Here is an 18607-nt window from a genome sequence, read left to right on the forward strand (position 1 = left end):
CACGTGCGCATTCTTCCCCCCCTACAACCCCACGCAGAGGTTGGCGCTGGCCACAGGAGCAGCGGGCCGCACCGCGGGAGATGGCAGCCTCAGCTTCGCCCCCGCCCGGCCCCCACCGACGCTACGCGGTGGGCTCGCGCGCGGGCGGCGCGGAGAAGCCGAGCGCGGCCGCAGGGCTGGAGGCCGCGGCGTGTGCGCGCTCGCGCTGCCTGGCGGCTGTGAAATCTGGAGGTAATAGACTCCCCGGAGGCGCGGGGGCGGGGAGCGAGGGGCGCCCCTCCGCGTCCGGCAGGGGGCTCTGTCCGCCCGCGATCCCGGGGCCGAGCGCCGCAGCCCCGCCGCCCAGATCACGTTCCCTCCAGCCTTGAGCGGGGAGAACAGCGTTCATTCCTGATTAAAAATGACTATTTTTTAAATGGGCTTCATTCTTTATTTCTTTCTGTCCTCTCCCAGGGCCAGAAAGAGGCGGCAAGCGACACTGAGAATCCATTCCGAGCGAGCAGCCAAGAGGAGACTCGGCAGCTCCCAGATGTTGATGTTTTGTTTTTTGACATAAATCTTTGCACTCATATGGGAGTTTTCATTGATTCATGTTCCCATCTGCTGAATTTCCTTTTATTTATTTAATATGGCTTTTTGGGGAAATCTTGCTCCGAAGCTCTGGAGGAGCATAAACTGTGGCAACCGCTGCACCCCATCCTCCCTCCTCCGAACCTTGGCTTGTGGGGGATGGGGGGGGAGTCAGTGGCACCCTGCAGAAAAGGCTTGCTCCACGTTCTCTTCTTGGGGGACAGGCGCCCTAGGCACATGCTAACGTGACTGTTCCCCTGCTTGGGGCCTGCCGGAGGCTGTAAACCCGAGAAAGAAACAGCATGCGACAGTCAAATCACATTGAGTCTCCGTCCCTTCTTCCTGCCCACCCACAGCACCGCGTTCCCTTCAAGCTAAAACACTTACCCTCAGTTTAACAATTTGGAAACCAGGAAACATTCAGCAGTGGAGGTCCGCACGAAATACGTTTCAGTATCTCCTCCTCCTCCCCCGACTGACTCATCCTGCACAACCCCTTCCAGTAGTAATTCTTAGTAAGGAAGAGCTTCAACTTTAGAGTCAGACTACCTGAGTTTGAATCCTGACTCTATGAATTCTTGAGCAAGTAAGCGTCTCTGAGCCTCAGATCCCTCATCTATAAAACGGGCATGACTTCTTTTTCGGATACATTTTGCAAATGAGGAAACTGAGGCTGAGAGTGGTTAAGAGGTTTGCTCAAGTAGAAAAGAACCAGGACACACTTCCAGACCTTTCTCATCCTCATCCTATCTCACCCCCACCCCTTGTCCAGCTGTTCCTTCAAGTTTCCCAGGATAGGCCATCTGCCTGGCAGAAAGGGAGTAACCTCTTTTCCATAAGGCAGAAGAAAAGACTAGAAATTATTGGTTCAGAATGTCTGACACCTTGGAACAGTATCCATTTAAACTTAGAACATAGGCCCAGATATGGAAAGGATTTTGAGGTCCTCTCATCCTGTCTCCTACCTAATCCCTGCAAGCTTCCCTGACAGGTGCAGAGAATTCACCCCCTTACAGGGCAACTGTTCTATTTGAGGAAGCCTCTAGGTATTAGGAGACCCACAGACCACTGAATGGGACCATCTGAGTGTAAGAAACCATGATTACCACAGACCAAGACCCATAAGACCTATTGTTGCTAAGGCCCAAGGCTGTATCTCCGGTCCAGCATAGAATGGAGGTATTACTCCAAGTGTGAGATTTATTGCACAGCACCATCCTTTGTGAAGCACATACTGAATACACATTCCTTCCTGATGTATATCCCATCCGGTCCAAGCTTCTCTACACATGCTACATGGGACTCTCCTCACGGGGCGGGATATGGCTTCATATCTAGGACTCCATGGTTTGCTTCTAAGCGCACCCTGCAATGCCCTTAACCCTTCATCCATACTTGCTATTTTCTGGAAGGCCCATGTGTGGTAAGAAGATATGCTGATATGAATGACAGTCATAAACTTAGTGCAGAGTCAGAAAACTTGACTCTCCCACTCAGAGAAGACACAGAGGGGAGGAGGACTCTGGGGATGTGGATGAGAGGGGTAAGAGAGGTGAGGAGACAATTGCATCTGAGCAGGCCCCATGTGGGAGGCCCAGGCCTCAGGCTCCAGCCAGTCCCTGAGGCGTCTCACCTACACCCTTGTAGCTACATCATGCCTCCTGCAGTGTGGCTGTGGCCTCAGAAGTCAGCACAGGACATAGTAGGATGGCCCAGGCCCAGCTCAGTGACAGTGAGGGCAGCCATTCTGCTGAGTGTGTGCTCTGAGGCACCGTGGAAGCAGCCAAGAATAAGAGCTGTCACCCAGCCAAAAGTCACTGGCATTAGCCAGAAAGCCAAGAAAACCTGGCCAGGGTCTTTCAGCCAGGAGATGCTAACTGGGGTGTGCACCTCTGAATGCCATGTCCACAGGTCTCAGCACAGAGACTTGTGCCCACGCATGGCCAGGAGCTCCCTAGATGTACCTCCCATGAAGAACCCAGTATGCAGTACTGAAGAAGGCCTTTCCAAACCAGAGTGTGCTGATTTCCACACCAAGGGCTGATAGACTTTGTCATGTGGTAGAAGTCCCAGAGAGAAGGGAATTCAAATGTTGGACTCACCACACAGACTCTGGATTCTTGGGCTAGAGACACCTTAGGATTTCCCCCCTTTACCCACACCCCCCCCCACTGCCTTCCAGCCTATCCAATTTAGTAATTCAATTCACCCTCTATCTGCTGAGGACATTCAATGTCCAGGTGCTTTTCAAATGCTGGGGATCTTGCGGTGAATGAGGGAGATATGGGCCCTGCCTCAAGGAGATTATTGTCTAGGGGGAAAGAGGTGCAAGATAATTACAATTATGAAGTGTGTTACAAAAGGAGAGGCTCAGAAATCTATGGGAAAGGATCAAAGAAGTTTAACATAATTTAGTAAAGTTTCTCAAAATATGGTAGCTGGGCCCACTTGCATCAGAAGCACCTGAAGTACTTGTACAAAATTCAGATTCCTAGGCCTCGTGCCAGATGTACTGAGTACAAAGTTCTGAAGTTAGGGCCAGAAATATGCTTTTTTAAATACTGAAGCAAAATTAACTAACATGCAATTAGCCATCTAAGAGTATATGCTCATTAGCATTTGGTACATTCCAAATGTTGTGCTGTCATTACATCTAGTTCCAAAACATTTTCATAATCCCCAGAAGAAACCCCATGCCCATCAAGCAGTCACACCCCATTCCGCCTCCCAACTTCTCCCAGCAATCACTAATCTGCTTTCTGTCTCTATGGATTTACCTATCCTGGACATTTCATATGAATGAAATCATACTACATGACCTTTTTTTGTCGTCCTTCTTTCATGTAGCATAATGTTTTTGAGGTTCATTCATGTTGTAGCATATATCAGTACTTCATTTCTTCTGATTGATGAATAATATTCCATTATACGGATATGCCACATTGTGTTGATCCATTTATCCATCAGGAGAGATATGTGTTGTTTCCACATTTTGGCTATTGTGAGTATTGTTACTATGGGCATTCTTGTACAAGCATTTAAGTACCTGTTCTCAATTCTCTTGGATATGTATGTAGGAGTGGAATTGCTGGGTCATATGGTAATTCCATGTTTAACTCTTTAAGGAAACACAAAACTGTTTTCCATAGCAGCTCCACCATTTTACATGCTGACTAAGATTGTATGAGGACTCCAATGTTGCTACATCCTTGCCAACCCTTGTTATTTTCCTTTTATTATTGTTGATATTTAAAGATTTTATTTTTACACAATCTCTACATCCATCACGGGGCTCAAATGCACAACCCCAAGATCAAGAGTCGTATACTCTACCAACTGAGCCAGCCAGGTACCTCTATTATTTTTTATTATGGACACTGTAGTGGGTGTGAAGTGGTATCTCATTGTAGTTCTGATTTTCATTTCTCTAATGACTAATAATGCTTAGCATCTTTTCATGCACTTCTTGGCCATTTATATATCTTCTTTGGAGAAATGTTTATGCAAGTCCTTTGCCCATTTTTAAGTTGGGTTGTCTTTTTGTCATTGAGTTGTAAGAGTTCTTCATATATTCTGTATATGAGAACTTTATCACATATGTGATTTGGGAGGAAAGAAAGAAGAAAAGAAAGAGAAAAATGTCTTCATTTTTTTGATGGTATCCTTTGATGCAAAAAAGTTTTAAATTTTGGTAAGTCCAATTTATCCATTTTTTCTTTTATTGCTTGTGCTTTTGGTGTTACATTCAGGAAGCCATTGCCAAACCCTAGGTCACAAAGATTTGCCCTTAAGTTTTCTCCTAAGAGTTTTACAGTTTTAGCTCTTATATTTAGGCCTTCCATTCAAATGGAGTTAATTTTTGTATATAATGTGAAGTAGGGATCCAACTTCATTTTTTTGCTTCTTGTTTTTCCATTTTGTTTTGTTTGTTCATTTTGTTAAGTGGATATCCAGTTGTTCTAGCACTATTTGTTGAAGAGACTATTATTTCTCCATTGGGTGTTCTTGTCAGTCTTGTTGAAATCAGTTGACCATAGATTCATGAATTTATTTCTGGATTCCTAATTCTATTTCATTGATCTATATGTCTGTCTTTATGCCAGTGTTATGCTATTTTGATTACTATAGCTTTGTAGTAAGTTTTGAAATCAGGAAATGCGAGTGGTCCAACTTTGTTCTTTTTCAAGATTGTTTTGGCTATTCAGGGTCCCATGTAATTTCATATGAATTTTAGGATCAGCTTTTCCATTTCTTCACTGAGTCAAAAGCTCTGAAGTTGAGGCCCAGAAATCTGCTATTTAAATTTTTTTTAAGATTTTGTTTTTTTAAGTCATCTCTATATCCAATGTGGGGCTTGAACCTACAACCGCGAGATCAAGAGTCAGATGCTTTGCTGACTGACCAGCCAGGCGCCCCTTTAAATTTTTTTTCATTATGGTAAACACATATAAAATCTATCATCTTAATCATTTCTAAGTTTACAGTTCAATAGTGTTAAGTAAATTCACACTGTTGTACAACTAATCTTTAGAACTTTTTCATCTTGCAAAACTGAAGCTCTATACCCACTAAGCAAAAACTCCTTATTTTTCCCTTCCCACAACCCTTGGCATCTATCCTTCTATTTCCAGTCTGTATAAATTTGACTACCCTAGGTATCTTATCTATATAATATCATACAGTATTCTTTCTTCTGTTACTGGCTTATTTCACTTAGGTTCATCCCTGTTGTAGCATGTGTCAGAATTTCCTTCCTTTTTAAGGTTGAATAACATTCCATCATATGTATAGACCATATTTTGTTTAGTCATTCATCCATCAATGAACATTTGCTTCTACTTTTTTGGCTGTTGTGAATGGTGTTGCTATGAACATGGGTGTACAATGATCTCTGAGACCCTGACCCTGTTTTCAATTCTTCTGGGTGTATACCCAGAAGTGAAATTGCTGGATCATATGGTAATTCTATTTTTAATTTTTGGAGAAGCCACCGTACTGTTTACCAAAGTGGCCATTTTACATTCCCACCAACAGTACACAGGGTTCCAATTTCTCCACATCCTTGTCAACACTTGTTATTTTCTGTTATTTGGTTTTATAGTGTGAGGTGATATCTCATTGTTATTTTGATTTGCATAGGAATTTGCTTTTTAAAAATAAACTTTTTACTTTGGAATAATCTTAGATTGGCAGAAAAGTTAAAAGATAGTAGAGAGAGTTCCTGTATATCTTTCATTCAGTTTGGTTTCCCCTGATATTATCATCTTACATTAGCATGGTAGTTTGTCAACACTGGAAATCTGCTTTGTAATAAGTGTGCGTGGGTGGCGCACATGTGTTCACACGCACACACACACACACATGCACACACACACACACAGTGATTCTTATATGCACTAAAGTTTGAGAGCCAGTGATATAGGGGTCAGGAAAGTCCTTCCAGGGACTACATTTCAGCTGTTATTTGAAAGATGCTTATAAGTGAGTTAAGGGAATGGGGTGTGATCCAGGCAGAGGGAACAAATTGTGCTAAAGCCTGGGGGTAGTAATGAACTTGGAGCATCTGAGGATAATCAAAATAGTAATAATAGTAATTTATTGACACCATCTGCCAAGCACTGGTAAGCACTTTAGAACATCATTTAACTTAATTTTTCACAACACTTCTATAAGTGGGGGACATTATCATCTCCATTTTATAGATGAGATAACTGAGACTTGGAGAGAAGTAACTTGCCCAAGGCAACCCAACTATAAAGTGGCAAAGGGAAAATTTGAACTCAGATCTTTCTTTTCCAATTTCTTTTCTCCCACCAGCCCCAGTAAAGTTTAATCATGTGCTTGCAGCAAGAAGCAAAACATCAAACGCATGCCTTTTCCTCCCTTGATCTAGTATTTCCACATTCTTTCCCAAGCTATTCATTCTTTAAGGCCCAGAGAAGTCTTCCCATTCCAGAGCTGTTCCTTACAGTTATTCTCTCACATCGAATTGATGGTTCAATTAATGCATTAATAAAAATAAGTAGCAATAGGAACAATTTGCAATTATATATTTATTTGTGTATTTAATGACTCCCTCTGCCACTAAACTGTCAACCCATGAAGGCAAGATTCCAGACTGGTTCACCTAGTGCCAGTCGGTGCTTACTAAGTATTTATTGAATAAAGGAAGAAAGATAGGAACTCAAATGTTTTGGGGACATTAAATGAGTGAGTTTTATTTTTGAGAAAGAAAATAATTTAAGATAGTAACCATACTGGAGCGCCTGGGTAGCGCAGTGGTTAAGCATCTGCCTTTGGCTCAGGGCGTGATCCCAGCGTTCTGGGTTCGAGCCCCACATCAGGCTCCTCCACTAGGAGCCTGCTTCTTCCTCTCCCACTCCCCCTGCTTGTGTTCCCCCTCTCTCGCTGGCTCTCTCTCTGTCAAATAAATAAATAAAATCTTAAAAAAAAAAAGATAGTAACCATACTTGATCTCAGGGTAGTGAGTTGAAGCCCCGCGATGGGCTCCTGATGGGACATGGAGCCTACTTAAAAAAAAAAAAGGGGGGTTATTAACCATAGATTCCCCCTCTCTCTCTCTCTCTGGCAAAAACCTCAATCTCGCTTTTCTAACTGTTATATCCCACTGAAAGTGACAGTGGTTTTGATTCCTTGGAAGGAGATATAGAAAAGACATTGGTCTGATCTAACAAACATCTCCTTCCCTGTTGGCCGGTTTGAATACTGAGATGGGGATGAGAAAGTCTCTATTTAAGAATATCAGGGGCGCCTGGATAGCTCAGTCAGTTAAGCGTCTGCTTTTGGCTCAGGTCATGATCCCAGGGTCCTGGGATAGAGCCTTGTGTGAAGCCCCAAGCTGAGCGCTTGTGAAGCCCTGAGCAGGAAGCATGCTTCTCCCTCTCCCTCTGCCACTCTCCCTGCTTGTGCTGTCAAATAACTAAAATCTTTTGAAAAAAAAAAATGTTATCAGCACACCCAGCTGGTTCAGTTGGTGGTGCATGTGACTCTTGATCTCAGGGTTGTATGGTTGAGCCCCATGTTGGGTGTAGAGGTTACTTAAAAATAAAACCTTTAGGGATGTCTGGGTTGGCTCAGGTCATGAACTCTGAGTCCCAGGATCCTGGGCTCCTGGGACTCCTTGCTCAGCAGGGAGCCTGCTTCTTCCTCTGCCTGCCACTCCCCCTGCTTGTGTGCGCGCTCGCTCTCTCTCTCTGACAAATAAACCTTTAAAAAATATATCATCGAAAAGAAAATAGAACACCATCCTAACAGCTTCAGAAAGTCAACTGTCGGCAAAGAGAGAAGGGGGCAAGTGACCTTCCCGACCCTTTTCCCACCCTAGGGTTCTGCTTTCCACCGCGGCACCGGCACCGGAGAGCTAGCAGAGTGTGCTGCAGGTGAAGGCATAATTGCTCCTCACCTCCCCCGGCTCCCCCAGTGTTAAATTAGCTTTATATCAATATCACATTGGCAGCTGGGATGAATTATTGAAGCTCATTCACTGCAATGGGCCCAGGTTCCACTTGCTTTATGGAATAGAGATGAATGTGAGCATATTATTCCTGTTTGCCTTGTTGTGGTCAGTACATTTTCAGACTCTTGTTGATGTGAAGGTACTCAGCCCTGACCAGCAGATAATCCCAGCCTCTGTTCCTCATGAGATCAGTAGAGTCAGGGATCGTGGGAGAGAAGGAACGCACAAACATGTCTGCTGGTCCCAAACACACAAAGGCTCTTAATTAGCACAATTTATAGTGTAGTCCCCAAACACCTATTTATAAACACACACCTAATATGCATATACACACATAAGCACATACAATCATCGTTCACACACGTATACGTGCATATGTATATTCAAAGTCTCAAAAAAGGTATGCTCACCGGGAGCCCAGGAACAAGAATATAGAGTGCCAACATTTTAAATACTGACTTTCTAACAGCCTGTGGAAATGTAAAGCCTTGATCCTCCCCCACCTTCAACACCAATGCTTCCCTAGCAGAGCTGGTTATTTTGCCCCTGACACTTGGCAGAGATGGATGATCTGGGATGTCCAAAGTCATGGGCAGGGAGCCCAACTGTTGGGGCTCCTGTGTGCACGTGGGGGAACAGTCTTCCTTCTTTGCCCTCCCCCAGTTCCACTATGAAATGGAGCATCCCTGGATTTAAAGGTATGTTTCTGCTGCTTGGCCCAGATCTCAAAAATTATTAGTTACAGCTCTGCATTTATCCATAGACACCTGCACTGACATTCATGTTCACAAACATGCATTTACACTCCTATACATACACACACACACACACTCACACTCACACTGATGCACACTAATTACCCAGAGATAGGCCTCCTGGCTACATGGTTTGGTTTGAATGTTGTTGAGAAGGCCGCCTGATCGTATCAGCTGGTCACATGTTTCTCAAAAATCCCACCATTAATTATTTACTCCTTTGGGAGTCCCCAGTTGAGAATCAAATACTTCTGGTCAAGACAACACACCATAAAGTTATCATCTAACATTTTGGCAGGAAGTCACTCTGCCCAGGGCACTTCCCCATCCTTGGCTGGCTGACTCTAATCCTCAGGTCTGATCTGGCTTCCTTTTCCTCCTCCCTCTTCCCCGAGACTAACAAGGGAGGTTAAATTCCCCCATTATCCACTCTCATTACTCTCTGACATTTTCCTTGGATGCACCTATTATAACTATAATTAAGTGATTATTTGTATGATTACATTTGTGTAGTTTGTGACCCCATTCAACTGAGTTCCAGTTAGTTAGGGATTGCCTTCCTCTCCGTTCTTTACTGTACCAACAGTACCCAGCATAGTGCCTGGTACATAGTAGATGCTCAGTAAAATTGAAATGGAGCTGGAGGGTTTGGAGAAAGGAGAGAAGGGAAAGGGGCATAAAAATTCAGAGCGGATGTTCCAAACTGCTTTGATCTTGGGCCTCTGAATATCACCAGTCTCTCCCTTCCTCACTTGTCCAAGTGACACCATGTTCCCCTCCTCCTGGGCTGTGTTAAGATGCTCAATGGAACCACACAGGGACAGCACTAGGATCGAAGGTGACAGACGGCTCAGCCAGAGGGAACAGGCTTGTGGGGCATCCTGGCCTGATTCCCCACTTTTCCAGAATGTGACTAAGAGCTCATATTTCTGGAGCAAGCTTTGCATAAGGAAACTCGTCTTCTTTCTCCTCTTCTTCCTCTTCCCTCCTCCTCCCTCCTTCTCCTCCTCCTTCTTCTTCTTGTTCCCCTTCTTCTTTTTTTTTTTTTTAAGATTTTATTTATTTTTGTGACAGAGAGACAGCCAGCGAGAGAGGGAACACAGCAGGGGAGTGGGAGAGGAAGAAGCAGGCTCCCAGCAGAGGAGCCCGATGTGGGACTCGATCCGGGAACGCCAGGATCACACCCTGAGCCGAAGGCAAACGCTTAACGACTGCACTACCCAGGCGCCCCTCCCCTTCTTCTTCTTTTCCTTCTTCTTCTTCCCCTTCTTCTTCTTCTCATCATTGTTGTTGTTTTTGTCCTCCTCCTCCTCCTCCTCCTCCTCCTCCTCCTCCTCCTCCTCCTTCTTCTTCTCAAGATTTTACTAATTTAAGTAATCTCTACACTGAGCATGGGGCTCGAACTTATGACCCTGAGACCAAGAGTCACATCCTCCTCTGACTAAGCCAGCCAGGCACACCAAGAATCTCCTCCTCTATATGTTTTCTGGTAATTAAGATGGAAGATGTTTGTTGCTGAGAACATATGATCTTGACAGTAATAACAAAAATACTACCAGCTACCATTTATTCGAAGCTTACTATATGCCAGGCACTGGGCTAAGCACTTTATACATATTTATGTATTATCATTTCAATTAATTATCCAACCACCTTGGGAGATAAGTACATATTATTCCTATTTTACAGAAGGGGAACAAGTTCAGAGAGATTAGAATATTGGCCCAAGGTCATATAACTAGGAAGTGGCTAACCCAGGACAGGACTCCTGAGGCCACACTTTGACCCACCAGTATATGCTACCTTCTACTTTAAGCCCATAAGGAGATGCCAGTCTAGTCCTTATTCCTAGACCTTCATACTCACTCAGTAGATGTAACCTGAAGACATTTATGGACTTGAGACTGACTGGGGACCTTGGAAGCTGCCATTATTTCCTTGTCCCAGAAACTGGACCTGACTCCTGATTCCTGGAGTCATTGAAGAGGAGAGATGCCAAAACATCTGGAATTGCAGGATGAAGCAGATACAGACAGTGGAAGGTGCCAGTTCTTCAGAGTTGCCCAGCAAAACACTCCTGGGCGCAGGCACACCTGCTTGAAAGATGGGCCCACTTTAGTCTTTTTCCTCCATGCTTTTCTTCTTCCAATGGTGATCCTGAGGGCTCATTTTAGAATGATGGTCTTGAAGCAGGTGACAGGTGAGCCGTGTAAGGCCACATAAACCAAAACCAGTCAGTGTATGGGAGGAGCTGCCACTGAACATAGGCCCTCCTTTCCTGGGACTGAGCTCAGGGCCCTAGATCACCACGTACAGCCCCTTGCTGGGAGGGAGAACTGTCTTGGACAGTGCGTCATGGTCTCTTCTTTTCCCCTCTCCTTAGTATACTGTCTTCAGCTTTGTTCCTCCAGGGATTAGCAGAGCCTGAGCTCCATAGTCCAGATCCTGGACCTCATGTGGCTGAGGTTTGGTCTGTCACAGACACTTTCTGGCTCATCCTTTCAATCTGCATTGATCCTGATGTTATCTCCTCTAGTTTGTGAACGCCTAAAGGGCAGAGTCCAATTTAGTTTGAATATGGTCAACTGGCATGCATCCTGTATTCCTACTTTCTTCGACTGTGTTACAGAGACTAGAATGCTGGAATACAAATTTCCCTGACTCCCTTACAGTCACTTGTGTGACTGGAAGACAAAAAGGAGGAAGAGGCCTTCTTTCAGCTATTTTGGGCTTTCTGCTGGCAAGCAGGATCCTGTAGACATGGGTTCTCCTGTAACAGCCATTCCAACTTCTTGTCTCTTCTAATTCCTAGATGGCAAATCTCTGGCAATGTGTTCTTCAGTTCAGTTGTTTCAGTGGTGGCGTTTTGAGCTCCATCTTCCTGATCATGGCACACACATAGCTCTCCTGGTATTAGCTTTCTTGTTACAGTTACTATGAGTCTATTCCACAAGTGTTTACATTGTTTTTGTAAGCACTGAATTCCCTATATTAATTTCCTTTCAGTTTAAAATACATAGAGTAGGGGCATCTGGGTGGCTCAGTCAGTTAAGCATCTGCCTTTGGCTCAGGTTGTGATCTCAGGGTCCTGGGATTGAGCCCTGCATCAGGCTCTCTGCTCAGCTGGGAGTCTGCTTCTCCTTCTCCCTCTCCCTCTGTGCTTTCCCTCTCTCTCTCTCTCAAATAAATACATAAAAATCATTTAAAAAATACATAGAATAGTTTCTGTTTTTGCACTGAACCAAGCCCTCAAAGAGTTGTGAAATGACATCTTGGAAAAACTGGGGGGAAAAGCCAGTATGGTGAAGGGTAGGAAGCCAGTTGAGCAGAGACAAAAATACATTATCATAAATCAGCTTCTCTTACTGACAAACAGCAGGCTTTCCCATTCAGAGTATAACAAAGATAGAGGCAGGGGCAGAGCAGGAAGATAGGTAGGCAAAGAAATAGACTTCTCTTTCAAGGATTGTATGGCTTACATATAGGGGATAGACAAGCAAATAAGCACACAGTTTAAATATGACAGTTTAGGGATGCCTGGGTGGCTCAGTCAGTTATGGGTCTGCCTTCAGCTCAGGTCATGATCCCAGGATCCTGGGATTGAGCCCACATTGGGCTCCTTGCTCAGCGAGGACCCTACTTCTCCCTCTGCCTGCCACTCCCCCTGCTTGTGCTCTCTCTCTCTCTGACAAATAAATAAATAAAATCTTCAAATATGACAGTTCAGAAGTCTGCTATAGACCAACTGCTGAATGTGAACTCGTGTGTGATGTGTGACCCTTACACACACACACACACACACACACACACACACACACACACACACATACACAGAGTATAAACTCAGGATTCTCTCTCCTCATTTGAAAATTCAACCCCTTTATTCCTTATAATGGCCCCAAATGGGATTAAGAATGATGTAGAAGGTGAAAAATGCATGTGTGTTAGGAGGATAAGAATCAAGGTAAAGTGATAAGATTGCAGTGAAAGAAGGAAGAATGAAGTGGGAATAATGAAGGAAGAGCTAGAAGGAGGTGGGAGGGTATAATGACAGTGAACTTAAATTGAAAGGAGGGATGGAGGTGAATGAAGGGGTGTTTTAGGGAAGATAAGCAAGCAAACCAACCTCCTCACTCCTGGATAACTTCATCTCTATTGCACAGTGGCCTGGAAAATACTAGGCATTAGATATATATTTACTGAACTGGAGAACAAAATTAGGGAGGATGGGGGAGGCAAGATCACACAGGATGTGTTTTGTGTATGTTAATAACCACTAACATTTATTAAGTTTACCATGAGCCAGGCACTCTGCTAAGCACTTACATGCCTCATCTTAAATCCACACAAGCACTCTCTGAGTCAATTATTAAATTATCCCCAATTAGTAGATGAAGAAACTGAGGCTCAGATCATTTAAGTAACTCATCCAAGGTCACACAGGTAGTAAGCGGCAGAATTAGGATTTGAATTCTAACTTGTCTGACTTCAAAACCAGTGTTCATCACCACTACATCATATGTATTCCCCTTTGAGTCAAGGCAGGTCCATGCCTCCCACCTCAGGGCCAAAAGTTTTGTGGGGACCCCAAAGGACATGGTCTCAGACCTGGCCTATAAGAGAGGAGAGGGCTAGCAAAGGAAGGATGGGGGCAGGCGGCTGGGACCAGGCCAGGCCCCCTGTCTGGGGAGGGACCATATTAAAGCCTCATCTACACAACACAAAGAAAAACAATTTGAAACTTAATCATCTCCCAGAATTATGATCCCTCCCCGCAGCAGGGAGCACATTAGCAGAGCTGAGAAATGATAATTCAGCAGCCCCCAACCCAGCAGGGAAGGAAAGAGAGGAGGAGGGAGAGAGCGGGAGGAAAACTGAAACTGAGGCATGGGGAGAGACTGGGGGCAGGGAGAGGGAGGGCCTGACCTCTCATGGTTATTTCTTCTGCCCCAGTTGGAGACAGAATTCCAGGGGAGTGGCCTGGTGGTGCTTAACCCTTCAATTCTGCTAAGATAGGGCAGGGGTCAAGTTGCTCCTCAGGTCAGTTCTCAGCACTAATGTAACCCCATGTGAGAGCTGTACCCAAGCCCACCCAGGCCAGGTGTGGTTTTTCGTCTTGGCCTGAGTGGAGGAGAACTCCCAAGCCCCCATGATCCTGAGCACCCTCCTGTCTGATCAAGGCGAGTCTGAAGTCTGTCAGGACCCAAGGTGCTGGACAGCTCCCAGCCCCAGAAAAGGTTCTCTGGAAGAGAGCAGGAGGGGTGAGGCAGTTCCCACTCAGGAAAACATGAAGGCTGCTGGGAGCTAATGGGGGAAAAGGCTCGGGGTTGTGAAGGGGTCCCGATGGAGATCTGGTGGCGATCTGGAGACTGGTGCCCTGAGGGTAACTTCTCCAGACACATTCCTTCCTTCTGAGTCGAGACCCCCCACTGCCCCCACCACCCCCCAGCCCCAGACAATGGCGCCTTCAGCCCCCAGAAATGAATGGGGCCTTTGAGAGCTGCACGCCACGCCATGGGGTCAGCAGCGGCCACTGGTCCTAGGGCTGCCCAGGCTCCAGAGCTTGGAGCCACTAGGCTTGAGCTAGTATGGAGCTCTTAGAAGAGGGAAGGTATCCTATGGGCCCTGTCTTAAAGAGTGGTGGCTCTGGGAAAGAGTTTCATCGTGGATCAGGCAGTTCCCATTAAAGAAGGATTTTAGGGGGTTGGGGAGAGAGGAATCTCCCTTCCTTTGCCAGGGGAGAACACAGTTGGGTGTCCCCTCCTTAGGAGGCAGCACAGCAAGCTGTGTGGGGACAGAACCTACCAAGCTTTTGTTACTTCCTTTCTCTCTTTCCCAAATCAGGGTCCCACCCTCCCTTTGGACAGAGCTGGCCCTGGGGTCTGGTCCCTCCTCCCTGTTCCTGTCTCCCCTCCCCTTCCCACATTGCACAGACTACCCAGTTTCTATGGAAACAGGCCCAGGATGGCTCTGTCGGGAGGGCAAGGCCAGTACCGCTGAGAGTGGGGGAGGAGGGGGTGGCAGGGGATAGGAATTGAAAGTAAGGAGCAGGAGGTGAGTTCTAGCTATTCCCAGGTGGAGACACAGACCTGTTGAAAACCAAACTTTCACTGTTGGGGGAGAGGACATCAAGAAAAGCAGCCAGAGATATAACTGCATGATGTAACTGAGGCAGAGTCGAGGAGCTCTTCGTTCCTCCAGTTCTCAGTGCTCCAGGGATCTAGAAGGCCCCCTTAGAGGGGAAATGAGTGGGTGAAGAAGGAAGGGAGACAGGTAATACCAAGACCTCTGCCCCTTCCTATTTCACATGAGGCCCTATCATTTTACCTCTCCTAGAGACATCCTCACTTGAGAGAAGGAGGCCCCCAGGAAAGCAGAAGGCTCACAGGAAAGAGGAGTGGAAATTGGAGGGGTGTGGGTGTTCAGGGCTGTTCAGGAATCACCCCTAGGCAGCTAGACCTAGAGGGGGCCAGAGGCCTAGGAGTGTCAGATATTTTTGTGGCATCCCTCCCTAGCACCTCCACTGAGGTGTTGGGCAGAAGGCCTGAAGGCTGTGGCTCCCTCCCCTCCAGCCATCCAGTCAGGAGGCTGGGGTATGAAGAGAAGAAAGTAGAGGTGGCCAAGTAGGGGTTGGGAGCAGAGAAGGTGGAAGAAGCCTAAGGAAGGAGGGGTGAGGAGAAAGGTAGTTCAGTGGGTGTAGATGTGTGTGGCTAGGGTGAGTAGGGAACTTCTTAGGGGCTTGACTATCAGCTCCTGGGAAGAGAGCCCCAGCCCTCACACCGTCCCCATGCTCCCACCTCAGGCAAACTGCCTATTGGGGAGGGACCACTGGCAGTCCCAGAGTCCTCGGAGAATGTGTTGGGGGGGTCTTTTGGGAAGGGGCCTCCCAGGTTATCAGGAGTTTCAGCAAAGCTTCCCTGTGGAAGGGGGGGAGTGAAAGGGGTCCCTTGGGAGCCTCGGGTCTCCTGGACCTGAGCCATGGGCTCTCTCTTAGCCATAGCCCCTAGCACAGTCGGTTTGGGGTTTGCTTATTTTGGTTATTTTTTGATCAGATATTTTGGCGCTGTGCACACTGCCTCCTGTTGCCATGGCAGCCGTGACAGGGGCTGAGGCACCGTGAGAAAAATACCAAAATTAATGAGTGAGCGAAAGTGCAGCCGAGAGAAAAACAAGGTTAAAAAAAGAGTTAAAACAGTAATGAAAACAGGCTTCCCAGCTCCACAGCAGAGCAGCTGCTGAAGCCTCCCCAGAGCGGCAGCCCCCACCCAGCCTTGGGCTCCTGGCATCTCCCGGACCTCAAGGCAGAACTCGCTTGCCTTCCCCCACCCAGCCAGCCACAAGCGCAGCAACAGACACTCAGAACCATCCCAAGCACAACAGTAGATCAGCTCCAACAGCAGATCAGTCCCATCTCAGGTTGCATGCTGCCTCCCAGAACAGCATCCCAGGGAACAGCTTCTCATCTCCTAGGCAACAGAGCCTGGGCTACGGCCCCCACACAACAGTGGTCCAGCTATATTACTAGGAAATGGCCTCCCAGCTACACTTGAGCTTCAGCGCTATGGCTGCAGGCATAACAGCCTCCCAGCTAGAATCCCGCACACAGTAACAGCACAGCCACAGCCTGGGCAACAGCATCTTAGCTATAGCCAATCCCTGGTATGCTGTCATCACAGCTACAGCTTCAGGACCAATAGCATCCCAGCTACAGTCGTATACACAACAGTAGCTTTGCTCTTATCCCAGGTAACAGACTTCCTCCCAGGTACAGGCTCCTAGCAACAGCGTCTCATCTCCTAGGACTTAGGCAATGGCTCCAGCTACAGCTCTACCTATGTCATATTATCGGAGAACTGCTTCCTTGCTATAGCCATTTTCAGGGGTGGCAGCCTTACGCCTATAACTCCAGGCCCAATGGCATTTCAGTTATAGCCCTCCCCTCAAAATGCACACATGAACACACACATGTACACACACACACACACACACACACACAGCTTGGTGACAGACCTTCGGTAATCTGGTTGTTGTTCTGACTACAGCTATGCACACCAGAATTGTAGCATTGCAACAGTATTTGAGCTGCCATCAGAAACAACCACCTTTCTGTTACAGTGCCAGACCCTACAGCACCTAGTCCTCTTAGCCATAGCCCATCCCAGGTACACACATATCACAGCAAGAGCCTAAAGCTACAAGAATACCAACCACTTCCACACATAGCATCCCCTAGGCTCCAATCCCTGGCAACAGTCTCAGCTGGAATCTCAGGCACCATCAGTTTCAGGAGCCCCCAGTGCTCAGTGGTCTACTTGTCAATCAGGTCCCAGTTTGGTATGAGGCCAGGAGCCTGGCTTCTCTCCTCTTCAGATGCCTCCTCCCAGTCCCTGCCCTTTGCCTGCCCTTCCTTCTGGAGGAGACTGTACCACTCATATCTACATTGCCCAGGCTCAGGGCCACCCCCCACCCAGAGCCCAGCCTGGCAGCTGGGGTAGGAGGGGATGGGGAGCAGGGAGAAGAGTAGACACACCCTGTGTTGCTCTGGCCCAGTTCTGCTCCTACCACTTGGTGCAGGATTTGGGTTCGATGGTGGTGGAGCAGGGAGGATGGAGGAGAACATCTGGGAAATTAGCATTTCCTGCCCAGCTCTGCGGCTGCCTATCTTGTTCAGCCCTGAGCAAGGAATGAGAACAGAGGAGCCTTTGAATGGCTCCAAGCAAGCCGACTAGGGAGGGTTTGCTGCAGTGGGCAGTGGGCACATGCTGGGGGCAGGGAGGATGGAGCAGCTCCTCTGTGGAAGATTTCTTCTCTCTGGGCCACTGATTTCTTCCTTGGATCTGTGCTTAATGGTGAGAAGAATGTGAGTTTTGCAGGGGACAGATATCAAGAAGCCACTTACAAGACAGATCCTCCTTTCACTAGCTCACCCCATCTTCCATCGAGAGCCTCTTACCTGGGCTCCTGGGGTTGAGGGCTGGGTGTAAGGGACTAGAACAGGCCCAGGCCCAGAAAGGGGGGCTCTTTGAGGGGGGCTGCTCTGTAAGAGATCTTGGGCAGTCCTTGCTTGCCCCTAGCTGGCCAGAGATACCACCTTACCCTGAAGTGTGTTCCACAGAGAGGTGGATGGGGGTGGGGGAGGAAAGAGACAGGAATAAAAGAGTAGTAAGAATGGGAAAATGGGGGAGGACAGGAAAGAGACAGAGGCTCTGACAAATAGAGGCCCAACTACCAGTCATCCTGTAATAGGCCTTTCCACATCCAGTGCCAGGCCTTGCCAGGGATAGCCTTCCTCATTCTTCCGACCTAGAACACCCTGGCTAGGTCTCTATGTGGCAAAAGGCTGGAGGTCATATTGAAGTGGAGCACTTTGGAGCCCAAGGTACCAAACCCTGAGCGCAGGAAAGGGAGTTCCCAAGCTGCTCAGAAACCTCTAGATGGTGCCAGAGAGCCAGAGCTGAGCTGGAGAAACTGAGAATCGGTGTGAGACACTGCGTGTGACACCGTATGTGACTCGGTGAGTGTGAGAGGGAGCGTGTGGCACTGTGAGGGCGTGTGACACAGGCCGTGACACTGCGCGGCCTCGTGGGGACAGGGACCCTTCTGAGTCTGTGAATGTGTGTATGTCCCTGGTAAGTATGTGGGGCCACAGCTCCATCCCGCCCTGAGGGCAGGTGATGGGGGACCCTCAAAAAGCCCGAGCTCTGGCGTGTCACCTCATTCTCACTCTTGTATATTTCCCCCACCCTCGTTCTAGAGGAGCCCCCGGGTCCCAAGACCCTCCTCCTCCCAAGGTCCCCTCCATAGC

This window comes from Ursus americanus, chromosome 5 (genome assembly GCF_024610735.1).
Source record: "Ursus americanus isolate L20-20 chromosome 5, mUrsAme1.1.p, whole genome shotgun sequence".
Classification (NCBI taxonomy): Eukaryota; Metazoa; Chordata; class Mammalia; order Carnivora; family Ursidae; genus Ursus; species Ursus americanus.